Source organism: Hyaena hyaena, unplaced genomic scaffold (assembly GCF_003009895.1).
Source record: "Hyaena hyaena isolate Hyena2069 unplaced genomic scaffold, ASM300989v1 scaffold_44, whole genome shotgun sequence".
Taxonomy (NCBI): domain Eukaryota; kingdom Metazoa; phylum Chordata; class Mammalia; order Carnivora; family Hyaenidae; genus Hyaena; species Hyaena hyaena.
The window spans coordinates 4,621,720-4,634,229 of NW_024080676.1; the positions used below are offsets into that span (position 1 = coordinate 4,621,720).

The 12,510-nt window shown below is 50.0% G+C and overlaps 1 protein-coding gene across 1 annotated transcript in view; it reads right to left on the reverse strand.

The window, feature by feature from the left end:
* Positions 1-12,510, reverse strand: part of SLIT1 (slit guidance ligand 1) — a 173,369-nt gene that overhangs the window by 94,165 nt on the left and 66,694 nt on the right. The gene's annotated exons all lie outside the window — the stretch shown is intronic.

A 12,510-nucleotide genomic window follows, 5' to 3' on the forward strand; every position in this document is an offset into this window, starting at 1 on the left:
TCAAGAAAATTATGAACCCAAAACTCAGTGTGTGTATCCTTCTGTCGCTGGGAGGCTGGGGTGGGCACGGAGGGGACAGGAAGGGCAAGGACCTTCCAACAGCACCATGATGCTCTGTTGCTTAAATAAGCTGGCAAATTCATGGATATTCATTTTATTATTATGCTTTGCCACTAACATATACATTATTTATAACACGTTATGAATATTCTTTTGTATTATGAAAAATTCACTTAAATGTCATTTTTGAAAAGAGGGCTGGCGATAATATGGGGAGGGCATCTGAAGGCAAGAAAGGACTGGAACTCCCAGGAACTGCTGAAGCTGAACCAGGTGCCCGCTAACCTCCTGCCAGCCACATGTTCAGGTTACAACCACCACAGACACGAATGAGCAGTTAACAAAGTGGCTTTTCCTGGTGCCCAGCGTGTCATCAGCACGTGCTCATCTCTCATACAGAGATTATTTCAGTTCCCATTTGTGGAAGATGGGTGCCATTACTGCCATGGAAAACATGGCTCTGAGAGGTGAAGAGACAAGGCCAGGGTCATCAAGCTGGTGCTGCCGCTGAGTGAGAAAGCAAACGCCCCCCATCTGTCCGTGCCTGCAAAGACCGCGTCTTCCCGCAATGCCAAGCAGCCTCTCAAATATTTATAGACATAAATGGTGAATGAACCAAAGCGCAATTCAATCCAACACATATTTATAAATATTTATAACCAAATGTTTTGCTTTGATAAGGCCTATTCTCTGAAGTGCCTGGCGTCAGACAAACGGGGCTTTTTCTGTGGGAGCAGGCTGCGGCTCACCTGGGAGCATTAACTCATTTCCATGAACGCACACTTGTGTCTGCACTCGCCTCCTTCACAGATGGCCCTCTGCCCTGTTACCCCTCGTCATCAATTTAACACACCATGAAAATAAGACTTGGGTGCTTGGGGACCACAGGATGCTTTGTTTGTGAGGGAATTCATGCCTCTCTGCTGCCTAAAATCTGCCAGAGGCTCCCCACTGCTTTCGGAATGAAATCCAAGCCCCTCCGCAGAATGGCACGTCCTGGCTGAGCTCGCATCTTCCTGCTCGCAGCTCACACCTGCACCCTGAATGGAAGGCTGGGCTCCAGAGGCAGGTTCTCGAGCAAGATGCATCGTGCTCCTTCTGGCCACCTGCTCTTGCTCTGGCTCTGGCCATTCCATCTACCCTTCCCCTCTCCCTACTTCTCCTAGCCTGGCTGATGCCCACTGCTGGCTCGGAGCCTAGCTGTGGTGCCTCCTCCAGCAGGGGGCCTTGCTAAGCCTCAGGGCTGGGCTGCCACCACGGGCACACACCACCCCCTGCACACACTCATACCTCATACCTCGGCACCAGCTCTGTTTGCTTGTCTATCCTCCCGCACAGACCCTCTTTCTGCATCCCCAGCCTCTAGGCTGGGCCAACATGAATTCGGAGCTCACTATAAATAAATTCATGCTGTTGCCTGAGCCTCCTGCCCCAGGGCACATAAAACAACAGTGGGTCAGGACAGGTGATCCATGGTAATGTGCGCGTGCCAGCCTGGGTTGAGCCTTGACAGCCTTAGCGGACTTAATCCTCATAACTACACCACGGGGCAATACCACCCCCATTTCACCAACAAGGAAACTGAGCTCTAGAAAAGTCCAGTGTCAGGGCTCAGTCAGTTAAGCATCTGACTCTTCATTTCAGCTCACGTCATGATCTCACGGTTTATGAGTTTGAGCCCTGCATCGGACTCTGCATTGACAGTGCAGAGCCTGTTTGGGATTCTCTCTCTCCCTCTCTCTCTCTTCCCCTCCCCTGCTTATGCTTTCTCTCTCATGCTCTCTATCTCTTTCTCAAAATAAATAAACATTTTTTAAAAATTTAAAAGAAAGTGGGGCGCCTGGGTGGCTTAATTGGTTAAGCGTCCGACTTTCGCTTAGGTCATGATCTCACAGTTCGTGGGTTTGAGCCCCGCGTTGGGCTCTGTGCTGACTGCCAGCTCAGAGCCTGGAGCCTAGTTCAGAGTCTGTGTCTCCCCCTCTCTCTGACCCTCCCCGGCTCACGCTGTCTCTCTCTCTCTCCTAGAAATAAATTTTTAAAAAATATTTAAAAAAATCTTAAAAGAAAGAAAAGGAAAGGAAAGGAAAAGAAAGGGAAAGAAAAGTCCAGCAGCTGGAACAAAATCACACAGCCAGCCACCCAGGCCTGTCAGACTCAAATATCTGTGATTAATTTTTTGAATAAACAATTGAATGCCCTCTGGAAGTCAGAGGGTGTAAGCCCTGAAAAGTATCTTCGGACGCAATAATAACTGTTAGTGGTCACTGTCATGTCCCTGGGAGTTTTTTAATGTCTTAATCAGGAAAAAAGATGCACTAATGACAACACCTTAGATTTTGTACAGCACCTTGCAGTTTCAAAAGATTTTCTGTCTTAATCAGCTTTTCTGAAAATTTGCCTTTGAGGACTTTTAAGGTGGGCTTTTTGGGTTGTCCCAAGGGTGGCATGAGCTAGTACAAAGACCGACCCACAGACACATGAAGATTCTCACTAGCCCCCCAAGCAAGGCAGAGGACGGCAGTGAGGCAGTGGGGAGTGGACAGCCCCCAACACCACTGAGCATTCTAGGTCCTCTAAGCCTGAGGCCATGCCCACCCCTCCCGGGCCTTCAGGACACCAGGGACCTTCCCAGCAAGGCAGGAAATGGAGATGAGTGACCCAGAAGAGGAGCACCATCTGCCCAATTCTTGACCACCTCACAGGACGACTGTCCATGGCAGCAACCTTATAAGCCAGGGACCAATGAGACCGGTAAGAAGAGTAATTCACCACAATCTTCAGGGCCAACTAGGGGGCAATCAAGGTCCCAGGTCCCCCATAGGATGAATGGGGTTGGACACAGGGTGCATGAGGGTCATGGCAATGGTGGTGTGTCCACCTCAGAAGCACCACTCTGGGGCCTGCCCAAGGGAGGCTACCCAGCCTGAAGGGGGCCCAAGTGAGCCCAGAAGCAGAGAGAGAATCATTACTGCACAGTCCCAAATCTTCCATAAGGACAGCAAAGGCCTTGGGAGTATTACACCCGGATACTCGGAGTCATGTCTTAGCTGAGAAAGAGCCTCAAGGAGGCTCGTCCACCCAGCCTCCTCCTCTGAGCCCTGATTGGCTGTGGGATCTTATGAAAACCCCTGCCTACTCCAAGCCTCAGTTTTCTCCTCTATAAAATGAAGATAATAACAATTATTATTATTGTGAGCCAACCTCACAAGGCTTTTGAGAAGATTAAATAAGACAAGGTACATAAACCCCATAGCACATAGAAGGCCCCAGATACACAGCGTCTCCTACTGTTAGAAGGTTCTGCTCTTCTCCGCAGGATTCTCAGCCATGTGCTGCAGCAGAGCAAGGACCATGTCTCCCTTGTCACACCGAACGCCTGGCCACAGACTAGGTGCTCAGCAAACAGCAAGTGACTAAGCCATCAGGCCATCAGACCTCATTCGTGCTGGGAGGGAATATTTGGATCGCAGAGTGTGGGGGATGGCCTAGCCCAGGAGCCCCTTCCTGGCAGACAGGCTGCCTGCCCTGGCATATGTGTGAACACGCCCAGGGTCAGAGCTCTGACTCTTAACAGAGGCCCTGCATCCCCTCTCAGGCCGCTCTTCCTCACACTTGACCTAAGCCTACCTGCTAGTGCTGACCCTACTTCTGGAGAGGGTAGAATAAGCCATGCCCTCTTGCGCCTGTGTCATTCCTTCAGCCACTCTCAGCAGCTCTGGGGACCACCCCCTAGCCTGCTAGTCACTGACTGCCATCTTTCCTGTTTCTTCACTGACCCCTCCAGGTGGATGCTGGGTGCCTGTCGGTGTGGCAAACCTTCCAGGTGAAAGCATAGAGCCTGGCAACACATGCTAAGGAAGGAGGCTTTCTTGGCAGTCCTCGGCTACCCTGCTGGTCTCCCTGACCTCCAGTCCCAGGCCTGGAATGTCCCCTGAGTCTCTCCCATCCTTCTGGGACATAGGGGTCTTCCATCACTCATTGTCATATCAATATCATGTCAGTGTCAATGTCGTGTCAATGACTAAGGTCACTGATGAGGGGAGGGCCAATAAGTGAGACCCATCACAGGGCACCAGTGTGCTGGGTCCTTCTGCCCTAGAAATCCAATCCCCACCTATGAACGGCCCCGATCTCCCATGGCACTATGGAAATAGTATTTCTCTGCCCTTCCTTCGAAGGAGCCAAGGCTCAGAGAGGAAGCCTGTATCGGATTCCAAGTCTTTTGAAAACATATACTCCTCTCAGGAAGACCACGGGGCAGTTAGGGAAAGCTGCTTTCCCATAAAGGCAGCAGGCTCTGTCTTTGTCAGTAGAGTGTGGGAGTCACGGGTGAGTGGACATAGCACAGGCTTTGGAGATAAACCTGCATCCAAGCCTTGACTGTGTCAACTTGCTTGCTGTGTGACCCCAGGCAAGTTGCCTGACCTCTCTGAGCTTTAGTGTGAAAGGAGACTCAACAAAACATACTTCACAGGGCTGTTGTAAGAAAACAATGAAATAATGTATGAAGGATCACTAGCTGGCCTGGATTAGGGCCGGTACTGAGTAACAGTCTTCAATTGTGAAGAGGATGAAGAGCCAGAAGGAGGAGAAGGGGGAGAAATCATCTTTCGACACCAGTCCTCTCCCCTACTAGATAGAACTGCTTCCTGGGCTGTTGGAAGCCACTGAGAACATTCCAGGTTCCTCCTCCCTGCGAGCTGTCCTACGGCCTCCGGTTAGCCAGTACCCCTTCCCCACCTTGCAGAGGCCGGAAGAGTGGAGACCCCTGGCAAGTGGGTGCCCACCGCCCACAGGCCCAGCCTGGCCTCCTGGATCCTCGTCCCCAGGGTTGCTGACCAGGAGCCTGTCCTGGGTCCCTCACACATGGTGGCAATGAGGCTATCTCCCTGGCTAGCTCATTTCTGGAGACACTGGGGCCAGGGGCTGGGCACCCTGCCCAATTAACACTCCCAAGAATGCCAGTGGAGCAGCTGCGGGGGCAGTTGGACTCTCCAGGGAGAGGGGCCAAGGTGTCCCTGCAGATTGGAGCGGGGGCGGGGGCAGTGCTGCCAAGGAGAGGGGGAGGCAGGGTGCCTGCCAAGGACCCGCCCCAGGCCCAGGGCCCACCTCAGAGTTTCCGGGCTCCCTCTGTAGGAGAGCATCTGGCAGCCCGTGTCCCCTCTATGACATGCACACAGTGTGACAAGAGAACATGTGGCCTCTGGAAGGAGAGGGCCTGGGACTCACTGCTGGCCCCCGCTTACTACCGGTCTGTGAAATGATAGCACACTCTGCCCCGTGTTGTCACCAGGTAACCTTAAGGCACGTGGCTTGGAACTCTGTCCACAGTTAGTACCCAATGACTTGCTGGTTTCCTGTCTCCCCTTCCCACTCCTATTTAGAATGGTTGGCAGAAATATGCCAGGGCCTTGCTTTGTAGGGAGAGACTATGGGCTCAGAGACACACACAAAAGCAACTTTACCTCTGTTTCCAAGACATGGGCTTGAAAGAAAACCTCTCAGCATGAAGAAAAGTAAAAGAGACTCTGAAACCAAGGGACCTACACATGAAGGTCTGAGAATAAAATGTATGAATGGAGTCTGCAAAAACTTATGCAGGTAAAAACAGGAACCAAATACAGGGAGAAGGAAGATTGGAAACAACATCTATGAAAAATCAGAGACAGCTTCTTGCCTCTAATAATTTGCTTATAAACATACTCTCCAATATTTGATTGATGTTTGCTTGCATTTAGCTACTTTAATAAGGTTGTTTATCTTTGCGTTTAACAACAACAAAAAAAAAACAAAACAGATGTGACTCTGCAAGGTATAAGCCCAAGGGACTGTGGATCTCCAGTATTTTAACCCTTGAGAGTCTGGGGCACACTACTGCCACCTTGTGACGGCGTACCTCAATTGGAGGCACAGAACTGGAGAAGGATATAAATCTCTTTGGTTGCTGAATCTGAAAAAGCCACGAGGCTGTGGTCATATCACCCACCTGCTGGTCACTCTTCAGTTGCCAGCAACTCTTCTGAACAATCAGTGAACTGAGGGCCATTCCCAGCCTTCCCTGAAGGCAAGTCATTTCTGAGTTGCAAGCTAACCTTTTCCTTGTCTGCAAGATGAAGGAAAGGATGTAAGCGATCTCTGCTGGCTCTGACATTTGGAAGTTACATGAAAGTATTTCAGAACCTCTAGACGTGTCTGTCAAAATGCAGCTTTCTGGTTCCAGCCTCAGATTCTAAATTATAATATGGGGAAAGGCTCTAAAATCCACACTTTTAACCAAGCAGGTTCTTATCTCTTTAATGTTTGAGAATGGCTACCCCATAGCCTTGCAGGTAATATTTAAGATGCTGCTTTAAATTGACAATAAACTATTTAAGAAGAAAAAGATGCTGCTTTATTAACTCTAGAAGTTTTGAGGTGTCTGGGCACATCATGGCACCCTAACATTTCCTGAAGGCCTGAATATCACACAATATTCAGTGCAGCTTCACAAGGACTCCATAGTGTAAGACAGGTTTAGGCCCATTTTGCTGATAGAGAAACTGAGGCTCCAAGAGGCACCGTGAACAACAGCCCGAGAGCACAAGCTGAATGAGTTGGGTCTGAAACTTCATTTTTCAAATATCCATCAACTTCCCAAAGACCCTGAAGCCTTCTTGACTCCATGCTCCATTTCTCAGTGCAGTGGGGCTGGTGTTCCCAGCAGTGGAGTTCAGGGCCTACTCCCAGCTCTCAAGAGCTTCCTTCAGCCCTCTGGGACATACTTCAGACTCCAGCCTAAGCCAACAGAAGCTCAGCATCTCATGTTTTCCTGTGTCATCCTTCAAAGCGCTCCTCTAGTTCCAAAGTGGTCACTGTGGGTTTTGACATTCGACTGAGCTCGTCTTCTCTGCCCAGAAGAACACATATTTCTTAAGAAGGAAGAAATGGTGGCTAGTCTTTCCTATCGTAGCTATATCCACTTGACAGATAGAAGCAATGTGCTCAGTGATTCAAACTCCCACTCTGTTGCACACTAGCTATGTGACCTTGGGCAACTTGATTGCTGTAAGCCAGAGTTTCCTCATTGGAAAAATGGGGATTAAAAAATCCTATGTCACAGGGTTGCTACACAGATTCAGTGAGATAATATACATAAGGCGCTACTGTGATGACTAGTATATAGTTAAGTGCTCAGTAAATAGTAGCTTAAAAGCAATATCCACACACATTCACAACATGTGGCTTAGAGAGAAATGGAAACAAATCCCTGCTCTGCCCTGTCCATTTCACCCGGACACACACACAGTCACCCAGAAGTTGGAAGGACACACACACAACAACAACAAAGTTTGCTGAGCAGGCCCTGTGTTAGACTCACATCTGCTCTGCTAGAGGGCCAGTTTCCTAGGCTGGGAAAAGGATTTCTGGCTAAAGTTAACATTAGAAAGAGGTGCCCGTCCCACCTTCTTATAAACCCACAGGACACTTCTCTGGGGAACCCCACCTTCAACGTGAAGGTCAGGGCATCAGCTCTTCACCATCTTTATTATTACCAGAGACAGCAGGCCAAGTCCCTTTCCGTGGTCCTCCAAGGGATCGGGGTGGGTCTATTTATCTTTTAATTGAAACGGGAGGGGGAAAGTGAGGCGCTCCTGGCCAACCTAACTACTGCCTCTGTGTTCTTCAATTACTGGTACAAAATGATTTGATGAGAGGAACCAAGCCGACATCTGGGTTTCAGTTAGCATCTGACATGGGGCCTCGCTAATTAATCTGGAAACATGAATTGACAAAGGCTCAAATCCAAGCGCAGTCAGGGAGAAAGCCGGCTGACGGGCCGTGAACAGAAGGTGGTGTGTGGCGGGTGGGTGCAGAGGTCACCGGGAGTGTCCAGGAGGACTCTGAGATGGCGCCTGGCTTTGTCATCTGACCCCCCAGAGGACAGGCAGGAGGTGGCCCAGCAGCAGCTGGGAGGGACCCGGCTGACACCCGCCTGCTCTGTGTTGGCAGCCAGCTAGGCAGACAAAGGGACCCAAACATTTCAGTCTCATCAGCCAGATCAGTAGCTTTGTTCCCGCCTGGCCTGACGCCGGCACATTGTTACATCTTCCCTACTTCTCATTCTTTCGCACATAGTCTTAAAGGGAAGGAAGGAAGGAAGGAAGGAAGGAAGGAAGGAAGGAAGGAAGGAAGGAAGGAAGGAAGGAAGGAAGGAAGGAAACAAAAGAATCTCATATATATACAAAAGTACTCATCTGTTTAACAATCATTTATCAGTAAGCCACTTTGATAGTCGATCCCTGACGAAGCACCAGGCACAGGGCTATGACATTTTATCCTCATAGCCAGCACGGATGAAGTTTTATCTCCATTTTATAGTTGAACCAAATGAGGTCCAGAGGGTTAAGCTAGTTGCCTAGGATTGCACAGCTAACAAATGCAGAGCCAGACTCCAGCCCAGGATTGGGCGAAAAAGGACAGTGTACCAGGCCTTGTTAACACAGGTAGCTCCCTTACAATCCCTCTCCCTACAACCATTTCTTTTTTATTATTTTTTTTTAAGTTTTTATTTATTTATTTTGAGAGAGAGAGAGAGAGAGCACGAGTGCACATGTCGGGGAGGGGCAGAGAGAGAGGGAGACAGAAAATCCCAAGCAGGCTCCACATAGCCTATAAGCCATTTCAATGTGGCCGCCAGGGGGTGGGGGTGTCAGAGTCAAGGACCTCTGCCAGTTAGAGCTGAGGACGCCCTAGAGATCACTGGGGACCATGCTAGTGTGTCCCACACAGCTTGGAAGGCAGGCCTGAGGCTGAGGGGCAGTGAAGGAGTGAACAGGACCCTGCCTCCCCCCACCAGTGTCTGTTCTATATCACGGGCTTCCCCGTGGATCTGAGCGGACAGGCTACTGCCTATAAACGCTATGCCCTGCTGATTCAAATCCACGGCTCGCGTTTCAGAGTGAGCGGTACAAAACTCCAGGAGAGTGCGATGGCTCATCTTGGGGGACGAGGGCCAAAACCCAGGTTTTCCGATCCTTCCAGCATCATGCTGTGTCCAGGGGGAAGCTCTGGACAGAGGTGCACGCCTTCTCCGGTGTTGCATTTTCACAGGCCGGGCCTCCTACGGGGGATGATTGTGATGCCGAGTGGACGACACCTATGGAAGAGCTCGGCAGGGTGCTTGGCACACAGCACATGCTCTGGAAATGGTAACTATTATCGCTGCTTCATTTCACCACTCCCTGGTGCTAAAATAAAGGCTCCCATCAGCCCCCCGACTCTGGCCCTCCCTCCCGACTTCCCATCCCCACCCAACAGGGAGAAGCTTCTTGTCTGACATGGGACTGATCCAGATAAAACGCTCAGCACAGTCCCTGACTTGCAGAAGCGCTCAGGCAAGGTTGGCTGATACTGTCGTGACTATTATCATAGTACCTGCAGGACTTGTCTCCCCTCCTTCCCTCCGCGTCTGTAAGACATCAAGATCTGTCTCACCGGCCTGGAAGTGCCAGCATCTCACACCTTCCTCCCGGCTGACAGTTGGCACTACTCTGCATTCTCTCCTTCTGTAGACCTATTCATGGCTCCCCCGTTTCCTTTGGCTTTTGAAAATTAATTATCAGTGATTTGTTAAGTTCATTAGCTATGCCTCTCAACAGCATGGAGGGCCTGCCATCTGGACCCGTATTTTCATTTTCATGCAAGTTGTTCCATAATTACACAATAAGGGTGTCACCCGCGCGCAGCCACGCCGAACGCACACGGCTGGCCCCACCTTTCTTCAGACTCACACGGTCTCTCTCCAGGATGAGGGGATTGATCCGCCCTGCTCACAGATGCCCCCGCCTGCTTGCTTTTCTTAAACATTCACTGAACCCACACTAGTGCCAGAGCTGGTGGAGGCACTGTTTAGGCATTCTCTTATCTGCACCTGTAATTCTCTGAGGTTACTATCATTGACCCATTTGCAGATGAGGAAACTGAAGCTCAGATGATGAAGTAATTCTCCCAAATAATGTCTAATTTTCAACTAGTGGAGCTGAGATTTGAATCCAAGCCCTAGGCCTACACCAGAAAAACCTCAGGCTGAAGGTAGTATGGTCCTTCAGGGCCACCCTTGTTTTTCCACTAAGTCCACGTTCCCTCCTGCCTTCCAGCACAGGACCTGTTCGGCACACAGTCCTTACCCGAGTTCCATTTTGTTCACCCACTGCTGCCTGATCAGCTAGAGCCCAACTCCACTCCACTGTTTTGCAAATACCAGATTCTCAGCAGGGCAGATGCACATGCAATAATATGGAGAATGAATTCTATTTATTGAGCACTTGCTACATGATAATTGCTAAATGCCTGGATTATCTCATTTACCCACACAACACCTCTTATAAAGGCAGGTGACCATGGGCATTATCATACCCACTTTACAGAGACAGTGAGATTAAGCACTGGCCTTGGTCACCCCATAGTAACTTACAGAACCAAGATTTGAACCCAGGTGCTTCAGCTCCAGAGCCTAGTAAGCCATCCTCCCTTGGAAGGAAAGAGCCAGCGATACTTCTGAGAGGCTGTTACACACATAAGGATCCTGATCAGTAAGGAAGAGGGGCACCTGGGTGGCTCAGTCGATTAAGCATCCAACTTCAGCTCAGGGCACGATCTCATGGTTCATGAGTTTGAGCCCCACATCAGGCTCTGAGCTGACAGCTCAGAGACTAGAGCCTGCTCCCAATTCTGTGTCTCCCTCTCTCTCTCTCTAACCCTACCCTGCTAGCACACATACTCTCTGTGTGTCAAGAATAAATAAACATTAAAAATTTTAAAAATAAGGAAGACAGTCTAGCATGTCATGAGGGGAGTGTAGACAGATTGCCACAACTCCACTGTGAGCAAGTGAAACCCTGCTTTCAAGTGAACAGTAATTGATAGGGAAGATGATTCTTAGAGCATTCATTCAACAAACATCTACTGAATAGCCACTAGGGAGCAAGGACCACACTGGGTGCCGGGGACAATGGGGGCAGTAGATGTGCAGGCCATCTTTCAGGAGCCACAGACTCTGGACAGATAATTACAAGTATCCAAGGCCTGATGCACGTTACAGGGAGATGAAGTCAAGGGGGTTGGGGGAACACAGGGCAGAGGAACCACACCTAGCCCACGAAGTGATGACAGAAGACTTTGCTGAGTAAGCAGTGTCTCAGCTGAGACCCAGGGGATGGCAGAAACTGTGCAGATGATGTGTGTGTGTGTGTGTCTGTGAGAGTGTGGCGTGCATCTCTGCAAGGAGGCACACGTTCCAAGCCAAGAGAAGAGCATGAACAAGCCCAGAGAAGCACGCGGATGGTACATCTGAGGCACTCAGAGAGGCTGATACCACCTCAAAGCAGCAGAGGAGCCCATTCATTCATTCAACAAACGTTTACGGAGTGCCAGACACACCGCCTGGGACTTCCTTATCTGACAGCTGCTTCACAGGCCAGCAAACTCAGCCTGGCTCCTCAGTCCTGCAGCTGCCTTACCTTCTGGGTTCCTGAAACAGTGTCTGGGTCTATGTCTCGCCCACTCACAGCTCTCCCTGAAGTCTATTTCATCTGTCTCTGTTTCAAGAGTCACCCTCTCCAGCACCTCCCAAGCTTTAACTCTGGTCCTTGTCAGCAGATGCTACAGCCACTTAGTCCAGGGAGGGAACCGAGCGAATGCACTGAAGCCAGCCCTGTACCAGGGGCCTTCTGACAGTCTTCAGGGAACCCACACAACATCCCTATGAGGCCTGTCATCTCCATTTACAGATGGAGAAATGAGACTCGGGCAACTGGGTAGCATCTACACCGCCTCGCAGAGCTTGCTGTGCTCTTCCCAGCATTCCTTAACCCTTTTCCCCAGAGAAACGGCCCTTAGAAGCCAACATTCTGTCCTCCTTTAAGGGACCGTAGAGAAGTCATAAATGTCAAGCAGCCTCTCCCTCTATGTGCCAAGCCCAGTTCCAGGCACATGTGGAGACAGAGAAGAAACCTAGTAGAGGGTCCACTGTCAAGTAAACACCAGAAATGCTTATGTGCCTCAAAGAAAAGCCCTAAAGCCTTATTCTCAACCAGATGTTCACCAACCCTCAGGCAGCATAGGACACATTCAGAGAGTCCTGAAGCCCCCATCCAACGGCACTGCCTCCATAACAAGTACGCCCTCCACATGTGCACAGACTTGGGGGAATGAGTAAAAAGCAAACACTGGAAAGCATTTCTGCAGTGGGCACCTCGGGGATGAGACGGCACAGGGCTCCCCTTTCTCCCTGGGACAGTTCTGGGATCGTGAGTATGTACGATCTTCCTAAATTTTTAAACAATCCAAATAAAAAGGGTATTAAACGCTTAGTGGCTTTGTCCCTGTATTTTCTGAAATGGTATGTGCTTCAGGTCCACTTATGACCAGGCAGGGCGGTGGAAAGGAGATCTATGGAGTCTCTTGTCATTC